Genomic DNA, 12803 nt, shown 5'->3' on the forward strand with positions numbered 1-12803 from the left:
CACTCGGAGACTACTTCTTCTTTGAGTCACTCGACTATTCAACCACTCGACCATGTAAAAGACCACTCGACGTACAAGAAGACCTAAAGCCGTTCTGCACAGCAACGGTCGGGCATTTACTCATATATTTAGTGATCATTTGTAGCACTTTATTACAGACATTACCTCTAACGCTCTCTCTTTATGAACATGGAACCCTGTGTAACGGAGGGGAGCTGGGGTCCTGGCGCACTCTATATAAGCCACCCCTCCTCTGGGACAAGGGTTCGCACCTCCTGTAACTCACACGCATATAATCCAGTCGACCGCCTCCGGGCTCCGAGACGTAGGGCTGTTACCTCCCCCGAGAAGGGCATGAACTCGTAAAACTCGCTTGTACAACTCCTCCATAGCTAGGATCTTGCCTCTACATTCCTACCCCCATTCTACTGTCAGACTTAGAACCACAACACTTGGCGCCCACCTTGGGGAAGGTGTCTTAGCGACTTGTTGGAGAAGTTGCGATTTTTCCAATCCCCATCAACATGGTTTCAGGCGGAGGTTTGGCCAAGGGCCGCGAGATCCGTCTCGGCGCGCTCATATTCGTCGCCGATGACTCCGCTTGGCTCCAAGAAGCGCCACTTGACGTCGAGGCGCTCCCCGTCCGCGGGGCAACGCACTTTCGCTCGTGCGTCCGTGGCGTCCTCCTACGGCAGCCGTCGACTCAGTATCGGTCGGCTCCTGTGCTGACCTCCCTCCCTGCAGCCCGCCGGAACAAACATTCCGGTCGATCGAGGCTTCAGCGGTGGGTGAGGCATGCGGTGGCTCGCCAGTCGGCCACTCCCAAGTCGCGGTAATCGAGCACGATGAAACTCTCTATGGCATATTCAACTGGCTCCGTAGAGACTGCATCCGAGTGCGACAGCAGCGACCCCGCGGTGGAAGTTTTGATGGTCAATGGACCACCCAGTCCTCCTGGCTTCACTCGTGAAGATGGAGGCGATGGGGGCGGCGATCCTTCGCGTGTTCACGAAGAGTACCGCCCCGAACCCCTCTTCTCGCAGCGGAGGGAAGAACTTCGCCGCCGGAACCTGGATGCGCTTCACACTCCTATCGTTGGAGAAACCCCTGAGGCCCAGGCCTTGGAGGAGGTGCACCGGCCAACTTGGCTGAGCGCACTGGACTGGAGAACCTCCAGCGCGCACTCGACTAGCGTGCTTGGTAGCATATCCCCGAGTCCAGTCGACGCCAACTTTTTCCGCCTCCGACTCAGGTATACCGAACTCCGGTCCAGAATCTCGTAGCTGCGGCCCGAATAGCGGAGTCAATTCAACCTTCCCAGTCAGAAGCTGGTTGAGGTTTGGTGTAGATCCGGGCTTTGCTCCGAGCAGCGGCAGAGCAGAATACAGCAGTATCTCAGTCGCGGAATAGGATCCATACCAGATCCGTGGTTGCAGACACAGTCCAGTTGGCTCACAGCCTGAGATCGCCTCCAAGGCGTGAGGGACGTGGGGACCGGCGAGATCAGTACAGAAACCGCGAGCAGTATGATCACCGACTCGATCACGATGATCGTCGTCGAGTGCCCACGCCTCCCCCAAGGAGTGGGTCATACGTGCCTCGGCAGCATGATGACAGACATCCTCATAGTGGTGGGCGAAGGATTCTAGTCGACCCCAGGGAACCGGGCTTTCATGCGAGATCTATTCTCGTTCAGGGTCTGGTTGACAGAAACAGAGCTCACAGAGAAGGCCACGACAGAGATTTTCCAACCACCAGCAGAGTGCATGTCTCAGGTCCAGAGTGCTTCAGTAGAGCCATCAGGGCTGCGGTGATTCCTCCCAACTTCAGGTTGGCGATTGGAGTCAGTAAGTTCACTGGTGAGTCCAAGCCTGACACTTGGCTTGAGGGTTACCGAGTGGCTGTACAGATTGGTGGTGGCAACGATGAAGTTGCCATGAAGCATCTCCCTTTGATGTTAGAGGGCTCGGCCAGAGCATGGCTGAATCAGATAGCGCCTGGTAGTATTTATACTTGGGAAGATCTTGCCCAAGTATTTGTCACAACATTTGAAGGTACTTGCAAACGGCCAGCAGGGCTGACAGAATTACAGTGTTGCATTCAGAAACCGAATGAAACTCTGAGAGATTATATCCAGAAATGGATCACACTACACCATACAGTGGAGAATGTGTCAGATCACCAAGCAATTTGTGCTTTCAAAGAAGGCGTTAAGTATCAGGAATTGAATCTGAAATTCGGTCGGACAGGAGATATGACTCTGACTCGGATGATGGAGATTGCCACCAAATACACCAATGGTGAAGAAGAAGACCGACTCCGAAGTGGCAAGCACAAAACAGTCGCCCATGAAACCAGAGGAGGGAACTCCAGTCGAAAGCAGAAGCGCAAAGCCGAGCTAGCTGCTCCTGGAGAAGCCTTAGTCGTGACTCAAGGAAAGTTCAAAGGGAAACTCAAAGGACCGTGGAACCCCAAGAAAGTAAAAGATCAAGATGGAAATGATGTGCTGGATTTACCATGCCACATTCACACCAAGAAAGATGAAGAGGGTAATTTCATTTACCCGAAGCATACCACTCGACAGTGTCGACTCCTAATCCAGCAATTCTAAGAGAAACAACCCAAGGAAAAGGAGAAGGAAGCGGACAAAGTTGAGGATGAGGAAGAGGACGATGATGGTTACCCCCACGTCAATTCCACTCTGATGATTATCGCTGATGTTGAGAGTAAGAGTCGATTGAAAGTCATCAATAGAGAAGTGAACATGGTCGCTCCGGTGACACCCAGTTATTTGAAGTGGTCTCAGACTGCCATTACATTCGACCAATCCGATCACCCAGCGCACATAGCCACCCTTGGGAGGCAAGCGCTGGTGGTTGACCCAGTAGTCAAAGGCACTCAATTGACTAAGGTTCTGATGGATGGTGGTGATACGTCCATTTTGCATCATGCTTTTATATCGATATTTATTGCATTATGGACTGTTATTTCACATTATGTCACAATACTTATGGCTATTCTCTCTTATTTTACAAGGTTTACATAAAGAGGGAGAATGCCGGCAGCTGGAATTCTAGTCTGGATAAGGAGCAAATATTAGAGACCTATTCTGCGCAACTCCAAAAGTCCTGAAACTCCACGGAACGTCTTAAAAGAAATAAAGAAAAATCCATGCCAAATATGAAGGCCAGGGGGCCCACACCCTACTCATGAGGGTGGGGGGCGCGCCCCCCTAGGGTGCGCCCCCTACCTCGTGGGCCCCTTGGTGGCTCTCTGATGTCCATCTTCTCCTATATGAGGTCTTTCGATGAGAAAAAAATAGGGAGGAACTTTTCGGGACGAGACTCCGCCGCCACGAGGCGGAACCTTGGCGGATCCAATCTAGAGCTTCGGTAGAGCTGTTCTGCCGAGGATACTTCCCTCCCGGAGGGGGAAATCATCACCATCGTCATCACCAACGCTCCTCTCATCGGGAGAGGGCAATCTCCATCAACATCTTCACCAGCACCATCTCATCTCCAAACCCTAGTTCATCTCTTGTATCCAATTCTTATCTCAAAGTCCGGGATTGGTGCTAGTAGGTTGCTAGTAGTGTTCATTACTCCTTGTAGTTGATGCTAGTTGGTTTAATTGGTGGAAGATCATATGTTCAGATCCTATATGCATATTATTTCCCCTCTGATTATGAACATGAATATGCTTTGTGAGTAATTACGTTGATTCTTGAGGACAAGGGAGAAGTCTTGCTATGAGTAGTCATGTGAATTTGGTATTCGTTTGATATTTTGATAAGATGTATGTTGTCTAGCGTCTAGTGGTGTTATGTGAACATCGACTACATAACACTTCACCATTGTTTGGGCCTAGAGGAAGGCATTGGGAAGTAATAAGTAGATGATGGGTTGCTAGAGTGACAGAAGCTTAAACCCTAGTTTATGCGTTGCTTCGTAAGGGGCAGGTTTGGACCCATATGTTTCATGCTATGGTTAGGTTTACCTTAATACTTTTGTTGTAGTTGCGGATGCTTGCAATAGAGGTTAATCATAAGTGGGATGCTTTTTCAAGTAAGAACAACACCCAAGCACCTGTCCACCCACATATCAAATTATCAAAGTATCAAACGTGAATCATATGAACGTGATGAAAACTAGCTTGACGATATTCCCATGTGTCCTCGGGAGCGCTTTTCCTATTATAAGAGTTTGTTTCGGCTTGTCCTTTGCTACAAAAGGATTGGGACACCTTGCTGCACTTTATTTACTTTTTCCACTTGTTGCTCGTTACAATTTATCCTACCCCAAAACTATCTGTTACCACTTATTTCAGTACTTGCAGAGAATACCTTGCTGAAAACCGCTTATCATTTCCTTCGGCTCCTCGTTGGGTTCAACAATCTTACTTATCGAAAGGACTACGATAGATCCCCTATACTTGTGGGTCATCAAGACTCTTTTCTGGCGCCGTTGCCGGGGAGTGTAGCGCCTTTGGTAGGTGGAATTTGGTAAGGAAAAATTTATATAGTGTGCTGAAATTTACTGTCACTTGTTACTATGGACAGAAATACTCTAAGGGGCTTGTTCAGGGTATCTTCACCCCATCCAGTAGAGCAAAGAGTAGCTCCTCAACCTACTGAACCTATTGAAAATGAAATTCCTTATGAGTATCCTTCGGGTATGATAGAAAGACTACTAGCTGACCCTTTTACAGGAGATGGAACAAAGCATCCTGATGAGCACTTAACATATGTGGATTATTTAAGCTTGCAGGTATACCCGATGATGTTGCTAAGAAGAAGGTCTTCCCTTTATCTTTGAAGGGAGACGCATTGGCATGTTATAGGCAATGTGATGATATGAGATCATGGGACTATAAAAGATTGAAGTTGGAATTTCATCAAAAGTATTACCCTATGCATCTTGTTCATCGTGATCGCAATTATATATATAATTTCTGGCCTCGCGAAGGAGAAAGCATCGCTCAAGCTTGGGGAAGGCTTAAATCAATGTTATATTCATGCCCCAATCATGAGCTCCAGAGAGAAATAATTATGCAAAGTTTTTATGCTCGGCTTTCTGAAAACAATCGCGACATGCTCGATACTTCTTGTGATGGCTCTTTTATGATGAAGACTATTGAATTCAGATGGAATTTATTGGATAGAATTAAACGCAACTCTGAAGATTGGGACCTCGACGAAGGTAAGGAGTCAGGTATGACACCTAAGTTTGATTGTGTTAAATCTTTTATGGACACCGATATTTTCCGTAAGTTTAGGACTAAATATGGACTTGACTCTGAGATAGTAGCTTCTTTCTGTGAATCTTTTGCTACTTATGTTGATCTCCCTAAGGAGAAGTGGTTTAAATATCATCCTCCCAAAGAAGTAAAAGTAGCTGCACCTATTAAAGTTGAAGAAAAGACTGTCACTTATAATGATCCTATTGTTCCTACTTCTTATATTGAGAAACCACCTTTCCCTGTTAGAGTAAAGGATCATGCTAAAGCTTCAACTGTTGTTCGTAAAAGCAATATTAGAACATACACACCTCCTGAGCAAGTTAAAGTAGAACCTAATATTGCTATTGTTAAAGATCTCTTGTCTGATAATATTGATGGGCATGTTATTCAGTTCGAAGGTGAAACTGCTAGAATTGCTAAACCTTGTGCTAAAGATAAACATAGACCTATGGTAGGCGTGCCTGTTATTTCTGTTAAAATAGGACATCATTATTATCATGGCTTATGTGATATGGGTGCTAGGGCTAGTGTTATACCTCATAACTTATACAAAAAAAATATGCATGATATTGCACCTGTTGAGTTAGAAGATATTGATGTCACAATTAAACTTGCTAATAGAGATACTATTGCACCAACTGGAACTGTTAGAGATGTTGAAGTCTTGTGTGGGAAAACTAAATATCCTGCTGATTTTCTTGTTCTTACTTCCCCACAAGATAGCTTTTGTCCTATTATATTTGGTAGACCCTTCTTGAACACTGTTAATGCTAAGATAGATTGTGAAAAGAATGTTGTTACTGTTGGCTTGGATGATATGGTTCATGAGTTTAATTTCTCTAAATTTAGTAAACAACATCGTGATGAAGAATTGCCTAGTAAGGATGAAATTATTGGTATTGCTTCTATTGTCGTACCTCCTAGTGATCCTTTAGAACACTATTTGCTAGACCATGAAAATGATATGTTCATGAATGAAAGAAGGGAAATAGATGAAGTATTCTTTAAACAGGAACCTATTTTGCATCATAACTTGCCTGTTGAAATTTTAGGGGATCCTCCTCCACCCAAGGGTGATCCCGTGTTTGAGCTTAAGCCTCTGCCTGATAATCTTAAATATGCTTATCTTGATGAAAAGAAGATATATCATGTTATTATTAGTGCTAACCTTTCAGAGCATGAAGAAGAAAGATTATTGAAAACTCTGAAGAAGCATCGTGCTGCTATTGGATATACTCTTGATGATCTTAAGGGCATTAGTCCCACTCTATGTCAACATAAAATAAATTTGTAAGAAAATGCCAAACCAGTTCGTGATCCTCAACGACGTCTGAATCCTAAAATGAAAGAAGTGGTGAGAAAAGAAATACTCAAGCTTCTGGAGGCAGGTATAATTTATCCCGTTGTTGATAATGAGTGGGTAAGTCCTGTCCATTGTGTCCCTAAGAAGGGAGGTATTACTGTTGTCCCTAATGATAAATATGAATTGATTCCACAAAGAATTATCACAGGTTATAGGATGGTAATTGATTTCCGCAAATTAAATAAAGCTACTAAGAAAGATCATTACCCCTTACCTTTTATTGATCAAATGCTAGAAAGATTATGCAAACATACACACTATTGCTTTCTAGATGGTTATTCTGGTTTCTCTCAAATACCCGTGTCAGCTAAAGATCAATCAAAGACTACTTTTACATGCCCTTTTGGTACTTTTGCTTATAGACGTATGCCTTTTGGTTTATGTAATGCACCTGCTACCTTTCAAAGATGCATGATGGCTATATTCTCTAACTTTTGTGAAAAGGTTTGTGAGGTTTTCATGGACGACTTTTCCGTCTATGGTTCCTCTTTTGATGATTGCTTGAGCAATCTTGATCGAGTTTTGCAGAGATGTGAAGAAACTAATCTTGTCTTGAATTGGGAAAAGTGCCACTTTATGGTTAATGAAGGTATTGTCTTGGGGCACAAAGTTTCTGAAAGAGGTATTGAAGTTGATAGAGCCAAGGTTGATGCTATTGAAAAGATGCCATGTCCCAAGGACATCAAAGGTATAATAAGTTTCCTTGGTCATGACGGTTTTTATAGGAGGTTCATTAAGGACATCTCAAAAATTTCTCGGCCTCTGACTAATTTATTGCAAAAAGATATACCATTTGTCTTTGATGATGATTGTGTAGAAGCATTTGAAATACTTAAGAAAGCATTAGTCTCTGCACCTGTTGTTCAGCCACCTGATTGGAATTTACCCTTTGAAATTATGCGTGATGCTAGTGATTATGCTGTAGGTGTCGTCCTAGGGCAAAGAGTTGATAAGAAATTAAATGTTATTCATTATGCTAGTAAGACTCTAGACAATGCTCAAAGAAGTTATGCTACTACTGAAAAAGAGCTTTTAGCAGTTGTATTTGCTTGTGATAAGTTCAAACCTTATATTGTTGATTCTAAAGTGACTATTCACACTGATCATGCTGCTATTAAATATCTTATGGAAAAGAAAGATGCTAAACCTAGACTTATTAGATGGGTTCTCTTGCTACAAGAATTTGATTTGCATATTGTTGATAGGAAGGGAGATGAGAACCCCGTTGCAGACAACTTGTCTAGGTTAGAAAATATTCTTGATGACCCACTACCTATTAATGATGATTTTCCTGATGAACAATTAAATATTATAAGTACTTCTCGTAGTACTCCATGGTATGCTGATTATGCTAATTATATTGTTGCTAAGTTTATACCACCTAGCTTCACATACCAACAAAAGAAAAGGTTTTTCTATGATTTAAGACATTACTTTTGGGATGACCCACATATTTATAAAGAAGGAGTAGATGGTGTTATTAGACGTTGTGTACCTGAGCATGAATAGGAACAGATCCTATGCAAGTGTCATTCCGAGTCTTATGGAGGACACCACACTGGAGATAGAACTGCACATAAGGTATTGCAATCAGGTTTTATTGGCCTACTCTCTTCAAGGATGCCCGTAAGTTTGTCTTGTCTTGTGATGAATGTCAAAGAATTGGTAATATTACTAGACGTCAAGAAATGCCTATGAATTATTCACTTGTTATTGAACCGTTTGATGTTTGGGGCTTTGATTATATGGGACCTTTTCCCGCCTCTAATGGATACACACATATTTTAGTTGCTGTTGATTACGTTACTAAGTGGGTGGAAGTTATTCCAACTAGTAGTGCTGATCATAAGACTTCTATTAAAATGCTTAAAGAAGTTATTTTTCCGAGGTTTGGAGTCCCTAGATATTTAATGACTGATGGTGGTTCACACTTTATTCATGGTGCCTTCCGTAAAATGCTTGCTAAATATGATGTTAATCATAGAATTGCATCTCCTTATCACCCACAGTCTAGTGGTCAAGTAGAGTTGAGCAATAGAGAGCTCAAATTAATTTTACAAAAGACTGTTAATAGGTCTAGAAAGAATTGGTCTAAGAAACTTGATGATGCATTATGGGCATATAGGACTGCATATAAAAATCCCATGGGTATGTCTCCGTATAAAATGGTTTATGGAAAAGCATGTCACTTACCTCTCGAACTAGAACATAAGGCATATTGGGCTATTAAAGAGCTTAACTATGATTTTAAACTTGCCGGTGAGAAGAGGTTATTTGATATTAGCTCACTTGATGAATGGAGAACCCAAGCTTATGAAAATGCCAAGTTGTTTAAAGAAAAAGTTAAAAGATGGCATGACAAAAGGATACAAAAGCGTGAGTTTAATGTAGGTGATTATGTATTGCTATACAACTCTCGTTTAAGATTTTTTGCAAGAAAACTTCTAAATGGGAAGGCCCCTATGTTATTAAGGAGGTCTATCGTTCCGGTGCCATAAAAATCAACAACTTCGAAGGCACAAATCCAAAGGTGGTAAATGGTCAAAGAATTAAACATTATATCTCAGGTAATCCCATAAATGTTGAAACCAATATTATTGAAACCGTAACCCCGGAGGAATACATAAGGGACACATTCCGGAACATTTCAGACTCCGAAAAGGAATAGGTATGTGGTACGGTAAGTAAACCGACTCCAAAACAATTTTTAAGGCAATATTTCTCCGTTTTGGAATATTTAGAAAAATATAAAAATTAGTAGCAGTCCGGGAAGGACACGAGGGCCCCACGAGGGTGGTGGGCGCGCCCTACCCCCTGGGCGTGCTCCCCTACCTCGTGAGCGCCTCGTGTGCCTTCCGGACTCCGTTTTCTTGCACGTTACGTATTTCAGTCGGTAAAAATTCATTATATATTCTCCCGAAGGTTTTGACTCCCGTATCATGCAATTATCCTCTGTTTTCGTTTCGAGCTGTCCCGTTGCAGATTAAATCAACATGTCTTCCCAGGATTCGTAAGGAGAAAGCTATGTGAATGATTACTTAGCAAATCCCAAGGTATATGGAGATGTGGAACATGATGGATGGACCACGGAGGAAGAAGAGGACTATAAACCCAAGGGGAAGGAGGAGACGAGCTCAGATGAAGATGAAGCACCATTACCTCAACCTGGGGACATGCACGTGGAGTTTAAAAAGTCAAGCCTCCCTGATAGGGTAAAGAAACCCAAGTTCGAGTTTATCCCTTTTCGTCTCTTGCAGGAAAATAAGCAGGACCTATGCAAAAAGATATTAACCCTTGAATGCTTGATGATCTGAGGGATCAAAATGCCATCCTCAAGCGCAAATTAAGGGAGAAGCCTAAGCCATCAACTATGCCCGCATCATCAACAACACCTCCACCGTCTCCTCCAACAAAGAAGAATTGAGTCTCTGGGTATGGGCACTCCCCTTGGCAACTGCCAAGCTTGGGGGAGGTGCCCCGGTATCGTATCACAATCACAACTCCTATCTTTACCGTTTTTCTTAGTTTGATCCTATTAGTAGTATCTTGATCTAGTAGAATAAAGTTTATGGCATGATCTAGTCTTGAGTTTTGCTTTATGATCTCTCAATGTAATCGAGTCCGTGAGTTATATATAATAAAATTAGTGTTGAGTCAAGGGCTTGATTATTTTGCCATAATCTTGGGTGAATAAAAGAAAAAAAATAAAAGAATAAAAGGAAACAAAAAGTTCATATTGATCTTATTGAGAGTAATGACTTCTCATAAAAAGAGTATGATGATTAAAAGCTGTTGGGAGTTGGCAGACATAGCTTTGGTCATTGTTGCAATTAATAGGAAGTAATAAGGAAAGAGAGGTTTTCACATATAGATATATTGTCATTGACATCTTTTATGATTGGGAGCACTCATTAAAATATGACATGCTAAAGAGTTGATGTTGGACAAGGAAGACAACGTAATGAGTTATGTCTTTCTTATATCTGAGATAAAGTATGTTGTCATGGTTCCTCTAACTTGTTGAGCTTGCCTTTCCCCCCTCATGCTAGCCAAATTATCTGCACCAAGTAGAAATACTACTTGTGCTTCCAAAATCCCCAAACTAGTTTTGCCATGAGAGTCCACCATATCTACCTATGGATTGAGTAAGATCCTTCAAGTAAGTTGTCGTCGGTGCAAAGCAATAAAAATTGCTCTAAATATGTATGATTGATTGGTGTGGGAGAAATAAGCTTTATACGATCTTGTGATGTGGAAGTAATAAAAGCGACGGACTGCATAATAAAGGTTCATATCACAAGGGGCAATATAAAGTGACGTTCTTTCGCATTGAGATTTTATATATCCAACCATAAAAGCGCACGGCAACCTCTGCTTCCCTCTGCGAAGGGCCTATCCTTTATTATTATCTTCTACCTTATGCAAGAGTCATGGTGATCTTCACCTCTCCTTTTTCATTTTATCCTTTGGCAAGCTCAGCACGTTGGAAAGAACATGATATATATATCTAATTGGATGTAGGGGAGCATGAACCATTATTGTTGACATTACCCTTGAGGTAAAAGGTTGTGGGGCAAAACTATAAGCCCCTATCTTTCTCTGTGTCCGATTAAAGCTCTGTAACCACAAGTATTGCGTGAGTGTTAGCAATTATGGAGGACTAAATGATAGTTGAGTATGTGGACTTGCTTTTTAGCTCTGACATAGACTCTTTCCGATGTTATGATAAATTGCAATTGCTTCAATGACTGAGATTATAGTTTGTTGGAGCCCAATAAGGTTTACGATTTATAGCTTGGGGGAGTTGATACGTCCATTTTGTATCATGCTTTTATATCGATATTTATTGCATTATGGACTGTTATTTCACTTTATGTCACAATACTTATGGCTATTCTCTCTTATTTTACAAGGTTTACATAAAGAGGGAGAATGCCAGCAGCTGGAATTCTGGTCTGGATAAGGAGCAAATATTAGAGACCTATTCCGCGCAACTCAAAAAGTCCTGAAACTTCACGGAACGTCTTAAAAGATATAAAGAAAAATCCACGCCAAAGATGAAGGCCAGGGGGCCCACACCCTGCTCATGAGGGTGGGGGGCGCGCCCTCCCCCTAGGGCCGCCCCCCTACCTCGTGGGCCCCTTGGTGGCTCTCCTATGCCCATCTTCTCCTATATGAGGTCTTTCGATGAGAAAAAATAGGGAGGAACTTTTCGGGACGAGACTCTGCCGCCACGAGGCGGAACCTTGGCGGATCCAATCTAGAGCTCCGGCAGAGTTGTTCTCCCGGGGATACTTCCCTCCCGGAGGGGGAAATCATCACCATCATCATCACCAACGCTCCTCTCATCGGGAGAGGGCAATCTCCATCAACATCTTCACCAGCACCATCTCATCTCCAAACCCTAGTTCATCTCTTGTATCCAATTCTTGTCTCAAAGTCCGGGATTGGTGCTAGTAGGTTGCTAGGAGTGTTGATTACTCCTTGTAGTTGATGCTAGTTGGTTTAATTGGTGGAAGATCATATGTTCAGATCCTATATGCATATTATTACCCCTCTGATTATGAACATGAATATGCTTTGTGAGTAATTACGTTCGTTCCTGAGGACAAGGGAGAAGTCTTGCTATGAGTAGTCATGTGAATTTGGTATTGTTTGATATTTTGATAAGATGTATGTTGTCTAGCCTCTAGTGGTGTTATGTGAATGTCGACTACATAACACTTCAACATTATTTGGGCCTAGAGGAAGGCATTGGGAAGTAATAAGTAGATGATGGGTTGCTAGAGTGACAGAAGCTTAAACCCTAGTTTATGTGTTGCTTCGTAAGGGGCTGATTTGGACCCATATGTTTCATGCTATGGTTAGGTTTACCTTAATACTTTTGTTGTAGTTGCGGATGCTTGCAATAGAGGTTAATCATAAGTGGGATGTGATAGAGGCAAAGGTGTCCCGTCTTTCGATGAGATGGTGGATTTCGCTTTGGTGGAAGTCGACTTTGACGATCCGACTACGAACGTGTGAGGACGTCGCGCCTTAGCAATCGCTAAACCAACTCCGAGAGGTTATTGACCACGCCGGAGCACGATCAACCTGACCACGAGGGTCTGTTTCCTGCGAGCAAACGAAGAACAAGCAAGAAACTAAGATTGCAATCTGGATATTGTGAATATAAGTTGAAAGCTTTATTGATCAAGGTGGG

Source organism: Triticum dicoccoides, chromosome 4A, assembly GCF_002162155.2.
Source record: "Triticum dicoccoides isolate Atlit2015 ecotype Zavitan chromosome 4A, WEW_v2.0, whole genome shotgun sequence".
In the NCBI taxonomy this organism is placed as follows: Eukaryota; Viridiplantae; Streptophyta; class Magnoliopsida; order Poales; family Poaceae; genus Triticum; species Triticum dicoccoides.